The 10,899-nt window shown below is 32.3% G+C and overlaps 1 protein-coding gene across 4 annotated transcripts in view; it reads left to right on the forward strand.

Annotated features, from left to right (window-relative positions):
• The window catches only part of LOC145004377 (uncharacterized), a 58,453-nt gene extending 47,784 nt beyond the window's left edge, over nt 1-10,669 (forward strand). Inside the window, exons 2-3 of one of the 4 annotated variants that reach the window (XR_013662365.1) lie at nt 8,679-8,786; nt 9,507-10,669. The gene's annotated coding sequence lies outside the window, so the exon portion shown is untranslated. The remainder of the gene's footprint in view (nt 1-8,678; nt 8,787-9,506) is intronic. The other 3 variants (XR_013662368.1, XR_013662366.1, XR_013662371.1) reach the window with 3 other exon arrangements.
• The last annotated feature ends 230 nt before the right edge of the window (nt 10,670-10,899 follow it).

A 10,899-nucleotide genomic window follows, 5' to 3' on the forward strand; every position in this document is an offset into this window, starting at 1 on the left:
AGCAAACTTTGGATAGACTGAAAACACAAACTTTTGGTAAGCAAGGTTTCCCTTTGCAGCACCTAAGATGCAGTCCTGTCTGTCAGTAATTCTGTTGTCAATTAAGGCCATTTTTATGGGAGAATTTACTCCTGCTTGGAATTGGGATTTTAGCAAAATTTTTACAGCTCCGATATGGACCATTCTAATTTTTGATCTAATCTCAACTGGAATACTTTTTAAGTTATTGTTTATTTGTTCCTTAGTTAAAAGGGGTAGAAAGACAGCTCCTATTGTATCTTTTATGTCTACTGACATTTCTTTAGTACTAACAAAGTAGAAGATTTCATTTTTCCTTTTAAGAGGATTTAAAATACTAAGTTTAGAAAGAACATTTTTGAAAATGTTTTATTTCTTTATTTTTAAATCTATTTTCTTTACTCGAGAGAGAAGGACTTGTTTTATTAAAAGATGTGCATGAAAGCCATCTTCATCTTCAACATAAGTTAAGATTTGTTTTTCTTCTGAATTATTTTCTTCAGTGTTGTTGAAAATTTCTTTATTCATTTTAAGAAAATTTTAATAAGTTAAAATAATTTTTCTGAGTTCTGAAACTAATTTTTTATTTCTATCAAGATGTTGTTGATGAACTTTTTGCTCATGTAGGAGATACTTACGTATACTAACCAAGTTTGGTATATATTCGTGAGTATGTTTATTTTGTGCTTGTAGAATTCTGAAATTTATATGCACTAAATCTTTTTTATTATTGAAAAGTATTTCTTTATGTTGAGAAATTTCAATTTCTTTATTATGAATATCTTCAAAAATTACACTGTAAAGTGTTTTATTACAATGTAATGCCATTTTTATCAAGGCTCTGATACCAGTTTGGGTGTGTGGATCTTTTGTTTAACAAAGAAGGGAATAAATATAAAAATTGTGAAACAAGACTCTTATATCAATAAATGTATGATTGTAATGTAGTGAGTGATATACTTACATGGATAGAAACTATTCAAGCCAGCCTGTGTCGTTCTTTGGTCTGTGTGGTTGCTTTCCCTTTTGGCATCGTGCCTGTGGTACTGTTAATCATCATCGACCTGTGTGGTTACATTATAATAAAAATGGCATTACATTATAATAAAACACTTTACAGTGTAATTTTTGAAGATATTCATAATAAAGAAATTGAAATTTCTCAACATAAAGAAATACTTTTCAATAATAAAAAAGATTTAGTGCATATAAATTTCAGAATTCTACAAGCACAAAATAAACATACTCACGAATATATACCAAACTTGGTTAGTATACGTAAGTATCTCCTACATGAGCAAAAAGTTCATCAAGAACATCTTGATAGAAATAAAAAATTAGTTTCAAAACTCAGAAAATTTATTTTAACTTATTAAAATTTTCTTAAAATGAATAAAGAAATTTTCAACAACACTGAAGAAAATAATTCAGAAGAAAAACAAATCTTAGCTTATGTTGAAGATGAAGATGGCTTTCATGCAAATCTTTTAATAAAACAAGACCTTCTCTCTCGAGTTAAGAAAATAGATTTAAAAATAAAGAAAGAAAACATTTTCAAAAATGTTCCTTCTAAACTTAGTATTTTAAATCCTCTTAAAAGGAAAAATGAAATCTTCTACTTTGTTAGTACTAAAGAAATGTCAGTAGACATAAAAGATACAATAGGAGCTGTCTTTCTACCCCTTTTAACTAAGGAACAAATAAACAATAACTTAAAAAGTATTCCAGTTGAGATTAGATCAAAAATTAGAATGGTCCATATCGGAGCTGTAAAAATTTTGCTAAAATCCCAATTCCAAGCAGGAATAAATTCTCCCATAAAAATGGCCTTAATTGACAACAGAATTACTGACAGACAGGACTGCATCTTAGGTGCTGCAAAGGGAAACCTTGCTTACCAAACTTTTATGTTTTCAGTCTATCCAAAGTTTGCTCTGGATTTAAAATCTGCAAATATAGATAAAACCTTATCTTTTATACATCACTTTGAAAGAAGTGACCTTATGAGTCCAGGTGATAAACCATTCACCATAACATATCTTATAGGATATGCCCTGACCAACAGTCACCATAGCATAGACTATAAGAAAGACGAGTACATCGAACTTGATGATGTCTTTTCAGAAATAGGCCATGTCAAAGATAAACAATTCTGCGACATAAATCCTCAAGAAAACTCTTGGGTTTTAAATATAGCTAGAAATAAAAAAGCTCTAGGAGAAACTCTTAGACCAAGAATTTCTATGGATTCACTCCACATAGGAGAAAGCTCGGAAAGAAAAGATAATAATTTAATAAGAAACATGTCTTTAAAAATTGATAGTCTACGCCAGAATATCAAACAAATCACTGACATTATAAATGAATAATAAAATTGATTTTCCCCATTTCTATAAAAAAGGTAAAACAGTCAAAATTAAAACTCTTGACGATAATACTGAAAAGAAAGAATACGTTTTCTCTACTTCAGGAAAAGCTGGTATTCAAACAATTGTAAATCATTGCAATAATCTCAACCAGATCATTGCAAGATGCCTCTTAAAAACTTCAAAAATAAGCCATTATCTTGGTATTTCAAAAGATATTTCTGAAGATATTTCAAAAAATAAAATATCTTTTAACCAATTTAAAAACGATTTAGCCTTTATGGTTAAAAACAATCTTGATATTAAAGATTTGGAAAAATTCTTGGAAGTTATTGAAAGACAAAATAAATTAACTATCAAGTTAACCCAGTCTATTGACAAACATTCAATTCTTTTAGAAAACTCTTTAAAAAACAACCAATTTGTTGAAGAAGTCGCCAAAAAGGCAAATATTGAGGGCACTCTTAAGGAAATCAACCTTAAAATCACTAATATACATGATCAGTTAAAGCAACTAATAGGATGACCTCGATACCTGAGCTGAATAGATCAACCACCTCGATACCCGAGCTCAATAGATCAATCAACCTCCTTAATGAAAAAATAGATGGTCTGATTATAAACTTGGACTTAATAGTCAATAAATACGTAACCATTGCCCAGTTGGAAGTAGCATCTGCAAAAATTATTGCAGACATTATTAAGGAGTTATCTGAAAAGATTGACTCTTGCCCTTGTAATAAAGACATTCTTGAGCACATCAAAAATATCTCCATCATAGAACAAAAATCCAAGCCAGGAAAATATTCAGGTCTTAAGAAATACTCACCTCCCAATCCTAGTGTTGGAAATCCTGACTTGGGAAGCTCAAAAAATTCCCAGAAAATTGACATTTTCAGGAAAGAGTAAAAATGAAAGAAACAATCTCTGAGAAACTCGAGAAATATTTCTTTAACCTTCAATTTGAAGATTATGATAAAGCTGACCAAAAACTTATTCGACTTTTATCATTAGAAACTGAAGAATGTGAAGAATTGTATCAAAAAAAACCCAAACTTTTTGATCAATATTTTAGAATGACTAAAATAAATGAACCTGACATTGAATCAGAAGAAGAAGATAACTTTAAAACAAATACAAAGACTGTTAAGTTCGAGTATTCAGATATGGAAGATGATGAAGCAGAATCTTCTTATACAGCTACAAGAAGGGGCAATAAAAAGAAATATGAGTTCAAAATGCCTGTCCACAATGGTATTCCAAATAGTGGTCAAGGATCCAATACGATCAATGTACTCAATATTGATTGTATCCAAGATCTAAAACTCAGAGAAAGAGTTGTAGAAAAATGGGTTACTGAGATTTCACTAATCTTACAGACAAACCCAGATGAATTTGAAAAAGCAAAAAATGTTCTACTACTTTTAGAACACAAAACTGATGGAATTGTGCAAAAATTCCTAAGAAACAATAATTGGAATGAAGAAATGCATGGTTCAGATCTTTTTGATAATATCATAAATGTCATATACACTACTTTCTTAGGTCTTGATTATATTTCTAATAAAGACTTCACCATTAATAAGAAAGTTGACATAGCAAGAGTTTCAATGACAAAACTCCAATTACATGATATTAGTCTTCTCGACAAATACACATGTATGTATGAATCATATCTATATGATATTCCACAAAGAAGTGAATATGCGCAATGGATATCTGCTTACCTCATGAAGATTCCAATTATTGGAGAAACCTATACAGACAGATGGAAAAAAGAAGTTACTGGAGAAATCCAGCAAACCAGTCTTTCTTATGCAACAAAAATTGCAAAAGAAGAAATTGATAGAATCTGTCAAGACAGATATAAACAACAAAAACTTAAAACAATAAGCAAAGATTGTTGTAGCATTCTATCTGATTTCAAAAACTTTGATATTGGAAAGAAAAATTATAATAAGAAAAAGTATAAAAACAAAAAGAAATTCAAATCTTTTTGGAAAAAGAAAAGAAGAAAATTTTCACCAGGAAAATACTTCAAAAAACCTTCAAAAGAAACACCTAAGAAGACTACTTCCTGTCCGCAAGGAAAGAAAAAATGTAGGTGTTGGATCTACAATGAAGGACACTACGCCAATGAATGTCCAAATAGAAAAATATACCCTGACAAAGTCAAAGTTTTACAAACCGCTAACAATGGGGGCTATGAAGCTCTTGAAGAAGAGTATGATGGTACACAACATGTTTTTATATATCATGTTGAGACGGAATCTTCATCAGACACTGATGAATACGAATCAACAACGGATGACTCAGACTAGTCCCATACAGACCCCACTTTTCAGGGAGGAGGAGATTAACCATTTTTGCGCAAACCTCCACAAGATTGATGATTCCCTTATCATGAATCTTACTAATCCAAACTCTATTTATGTTTCTGCCTTCCTTAACTTTAAGGGATATAAAAAATTTAGAGTACATTGTTTTGTAGACACAGGTGCATCTTTATGTCTTGCAAGCAAATTCATCATTCCGGATGAACTTTGGGAAAACGCTTCCAAAGAAATTAGTGCCACTATTGCAAATGGTGAAACCATAAAAATTAATAAAGTTTGTAGAAACATTAATCTCGAACTCTCAGGAGAACATTTCAACGTTCCCACTATTTACCAACAAAATTCAGGAATTGATATCATAATTGGTAACAACTTCTGTCAAGTTTATGGACCATTCATACAATGGATAGATAGAATCGCCTTTCATCTTAATAATGATATGGTAATTATAAAAAAGGTTACAGAGGCCTATAGCAAAGGAAAACCAAGTTTTCTTGAAACTCAAGAAACAGGTTCTAAAGAAAAACAAATTCCAGGTACTAATATAACCCATGAAGGGATTAATAAAGAAAAGATTATTTCTATTCAAACTACCAGGTTCAAGCAGATTGAGGATCTTCTTGAAAAAGTTTGTTCTGAAAATCCTATTGATCCAAATAAAACCAAAGGATGGATGAAAGCTTTAATTAAGCTTATTAATCCCAAGACGGTTATTAGAGAAAAACCTATGGTTTACTCTTTACAAGATAGAGAAGAATTTTCCAAACAAATCAAGGAATTACTTGATATGAGACTAATTATAGAATCAAAATCCCCTCATATGTCTCCTGCCTTTCTTGTCAATAAAGAAGCAGAGAAAAGAAGAGGAAAGAAGCGCATGGTTGTCAACTACAAAGCAATCAATGATGCAACTATTGGAGACTCGCATAATCTTCCCAATATGCACGAACTCTTGACTCTTCTACGAGGAAAAAACATTTATTCAAGTTTCGACTGCAAGTCAAGTTTCTGGCAAGTTCTACTTGATGAAGAATCGCAGCTTCTCACTGCCTTCACATGTCCTGATGGACTCTTTCAATGGAAAGTACTACCCTTTGGGCTTAAACAAGCTCCTAGTATTTTTCAAAGACACATGCAGAACGCTCTTCGAGGCCTTGAAGGTTTCTGCACTGTATACGTTGATGACATCATGATCTTCAGCAAAAATGAACAAGAACACTATGTTCATGTCACACAGGTTCTCAGAACTATTTTAAAATATGGAATAATACTTTCAAAAAAGAAAGCTCATCTTTTCAAAACAAAAATCAATTTTTTGGGTTTAGAAATAAATGAGGGTACTCATTGTCCTCAAAAGCATATTCTTGAACATTTACATGACTTTCCAAATGTTTTAGAAGACAAAAAGCAACTACAAAGATTTCTTGGTGTTTTGACTTATGCTGAAACATATATTGAAAAACTTGCAGCCATGAGAAAACCTTTACAGGCAAAATTAAAAAAAGATGTCATTTGGAATTGGTCAAGTGCTGATACAGACTACATCAAAAAGATAAAGAAAGTTTTAATCAATTTTCCAAAACTTTATCTTCCAAACATTGAAGACAGTTTAATTATTGAAACTGATGCTTCTGATGAATTTTGGGGAGGTGTTTTAAAAGCTAAAAACCCCAAAAACGAAGAACAAATTTGCAGGTACACCTCTGGCAGTTTCAAAGCAGCTGACAAAAACTACCATAGCAATGAAAAAGAATTACTCGCTGTAAAAAGAGTTATTACAAAATTCTCTGTATATTTAACACCAGTAAATTTCCTGGTTCGTACAGATAATAAAAAGTTTACTTATTTCCTCCGAACGAAGATTGCAGGAGATAACAAATTAGGCCGGCTAATACGATGGCAAGAGTGGTTCTCACGATATACATTCACTGTTGAACATCTCGCAGGAAACAAAAACGTACTGGCAGACTGTCTCACTCGTGACTTCAGGTATGCCTTACATCATCCATGATCTCACTCGCTCCTCTCGAGCCCTATAAAAGGATATGATCCTCATGACATATTTCCTCACAAAAACTTCACCTACAAAAAAGAGAGGGGGAGATTAGAGAGAAAAGTAAACAAAAATTGAGTTTACAAAAATGGAAGACCTCAACATTTTGAGGATGAAGAAACAAATGCTCCTCATAGAGCTATCTGCAATTGAGCAGAAAATCAACGTGTATGAACAAGTAACAACGGTCACCAATGTACTGGAAAGCGAAAGCTCAAAAACAAAGACTATTCCAATGCAAACGGCACTTGGTAAAGAATCAACAAATCCGTTGAAAGCTGATGCTTTGCTAAAAAGCATAATAAAGGAGACAGCTACTCCTCTTCCTAATGGAAAAACTAGCTTATTGGTTGATCCCAATCCTTGTACTGAAGGAATCAGTAAAATGACAACTTTGTCACCCACTAACAAATCTGTGCAGGAGTTTACACCAGATTACAAAAAAGCTCTTAACAAAGAAGCTGAAAGATTTTATGTAATCTATAAAGGACCCCATGCCGGTGTTCATACTGACTGGGGAATTACAGAAACCTTCTGTAAAGTTGATAAAGTTACTTGCAAAAAATTCAGAAATGAAACATCTGCAAGATTAAGCCTTGCCACTTATCAAGACGATACAAGCAAGACTAACCAACCACTTCTTCGACCAAAAATTCAAAAAGTCAAAGAAGCCCACAGAGAACAAAGGTTTGACGTTCCAATCGACGTTCAACAAATGGTTAACTATCCTGAAATCTCTTTTGAAGATTTCAGAACAATCTGGAAGAAAGCAAGAGCTGCATGCCCAGAAGACCTTTTTCATGAAAAGTTTTTCACTACGGACAAGAAAACAAAAAGTCTGTTCAACTTTCTCGAAGGAGCAGATGCAAAATTAGTCTACCAAGCCTTTCAAGCTGGACTAATCGACAATATCTACCCAAGTTGCAACCTTCAAGAACTCAAATTCTTCCCAAGCAGCATGGTAGAATCCATTAAGAACTTTCGAAAGAAAGTACTTAAAGCAAAAGATAATCCGATCTACATCAGATGCATCTCTTCACTCCCAGAATGGATTCAAGAATCAACTCTTTCTCCATACCATTTTCTGGAAATTGGTCTTTCTAAAGCCAATAGAGAGATTGAACAATCTCAACCAATGGAAGATAAAGATTTACCTTTCACAGAAATTCTTCATCCCAATCGCATCAATGGTTTAAGAAGAATATCAGAAAAAATCATTGAAATTATCTCTGGTTCAAAAAAGAAGATTAATTATACCGATTCACATTGTATAATTACAAGCTAGAGTTACAACAACACCAGCCAAGAAGATCTTCGTCAAGCCTCCAAGTTTGGAGAAAAATTCATGAACAATAGCATGGAAGTATCCAATGCTACACGCCAGCACTTCTGCCGACATGCAGAACAACTTTTCGAAGAACATATTTGTCACTTTTGCGAAAGCAAAGATTCAGAGACAAAGGAGGGACCCCCCTCTGAAGATGACAAATCCTCATCATGTTAAAGAAAGATGCTTCACGTGTCAAATGGCCCCGCCACTCAAAATAATAATGCCTTTTCTCCATTATTTGAAGCTTTCCAGTTGTCCACAATAATGTAATCTTTAGTGGATAAAAAACGTCATGCCTGACATAATAGGCAAATATCAGACCCTCTCAATGTATCTATATATTGAGAGTTATGTTTTGGTTTTAAGATCATCGCAATAACGAGTGCAAGAAAAAACACTCTCTATCTATTAAATTTTCAGTTCAATGTCTAGTGAGTAATTCCTCCCTTAGAAGGGAGAAAATGTAAAATATTGTAAGAGTTTTCCCTTTTTGGGAACTCTTTTATCAATAAATCTTTGTTTTGTTATTTTTGAGTGTTCATACAAATTAGAGTCATGAAACTTGTAAGTGACAGAGTGTCAGGTCGATGATGATTAACAATACCACAGGCACGATGCCAAAAGGGAAAGCAACCACACAGACCAAAGAACGATACAGGCTGGCTTGAATAGTTTCTATCTATGTAAGTATATCACTCACTACATTACAATCATACATTTATTGATATAAGAGTCTTCGTTCACAATTTTTATATTTATTCCCTTCTTTGTTAAACAAAAGATCCACACACCCAACTGGTATCAGAGCCTTGATAAAAATGGCATTACATTATAATAAAACACTTTACAGTGTAATTTTTGAAGATATTCATAATAAAGAAATTTAAATTTCTCAACATAAAGAAATACTTTTCAATAATAAAAAAGATTTAGTGCATATAAATTTCAGAATTCTACAAGCACAAAATAAACATACTCACGAATATATACCAAACTTGGTTAGTATACGTAAGTATCTCCTACATGAGCAAAAAGTTCATCAAGAACATCTTGATAGAAATAAAAAATTAGTTTCAGAACTCAGAAAATTTATTTTAACTTATTAAAATTTTCTTAAAATGAATAAAGAAATTTTCAACAACACTGAAGAAAATAATTCAGAAGAAAAACAAATCTTAACTTATGTTGAAGATGAAGATGGCTTTCATGCAAATCTTTTAATAAAACAAGACCTTCTCTCTCGAGTTAAGAAAATACATTTAAAAATAAAGAAAGAAAACATTTTCAAAAATGTTCCTTCTAAACTTAGTATTTTAAATCCTCTTTGTTGAAAAATGTTTTTGTATGTGACCATCGTTGAAATAAGACGAACTATTCTTATTTTATCTGACAACTATTATCAGTTATTTCAGGTTGCGTGGATTCATGATCGAATGGAAAATAAAATAATACGTGAAAGGCGGAATACACGAAGACGGAAAATAGCCGCTTATTTGGTCATTTGAAGACAAAACAAATTAACGCTAAAAATTGCCAAGACTTTGAAAACCTCAAGGGACTATTATGGAAATTCATTTATTTTAAATGAATTTATGAGATTTCTCATATAGTGCTGTGGAAATGAGAAACACAAACACAAACACACGATCCATGTTGAAAAGTCAAAAAGGAAGCATACCACTTGCAAACATAGCCTGAAACCTATAACCCATTTTCCTTCATAATTAAACTCAAGTGTATTTTAGATATTTAATGTTTGTGTATATGAGCATATGATCGTGTGTATGTATAGCTAGGTGAGAGCCAATGTTTAAGAGAGAAAAATACTTCATTTGATTATTTTGTAATATCTCTCCATATACCTTACATCTCCATAGACCATACATCACTATACAAAAAAAAACTCTTCCAACCAAGAACACCTCCAAAACTTCACCACCTTATATGAAACTCCAAACAACATCAAAATACTCTCCTAACACCCTCCAAATACCATCCTTAAACCTCCTCCAAAAAAACCCTTTCAAATAACCACAACCATCACCACTTGTTGTTTTTCGACAGCAGAATCTTCAAGTCAGAAACGATGGGCTCGGTACAAGCACAAAAATACTAGGGAGATTTTCACCATCAATTCTTCAGGACCTTACCTACATCTAGAAATTTTCGTGGACGATTTTGACCACGGGAAACCCCAAAGAGACGCGAGAGAGAATTGGCTATCCAGAGAGATTTACTACGAAAATATACATTCATCACCACCCAAAGCTCTTTCAATATCACCATCTTTGCTACCTTACACCAACAAAACTACAACATTATTACAATTCCTACCACCCTCCAAATAACCACTCCAACCTCATCAAATCTCCTCAAAACACCCAATACCCGTATACAAATACATGACTCGTGTACTTTGCACTGTTTTGTAAACAACCCATTTACATGAAAATGAACTTTTTATTACTTATCAAATGCCGGATTGATCATTGAACAAATATCGACCAGTCGCTCCAAGAGTCCCAATATCGACCAGTCCATTCAAATAACAAATATCGACCAGTCGTTCCATCAGTCCAGTTCAGTCAATTTATTGACGAACCTACTTGATATATATTTATATACTTATATACTTTATTATAGATTTATGTCATTTAAATATAGTCATTTATATTATTTATAGTTTTACGTCATTTAAATACAGTCCTTTATATTATTTATAGCTTTACGTCATTTAAATACAGTCATTTATATTATTATAGCTTTCAGTCACTTATAGCTTTTATATTTATACTT

The sequence above is a fragment of the Lactuca saligna genome, chromosome 7 (assembly GCF_052625555.1).
Source record: "Lactuca saligna cultivar CGN05327 chromosome 7, ASM5262555v1, whole genome shotgun sequence".
In the NCBI taxonomy this organism is placed as follows: Eukaryota; Viridiplantae; Streptophyta; class Magnoliopsida; order Asterales; family Asteraceae; genus Lactuca; species Lactuca saligna.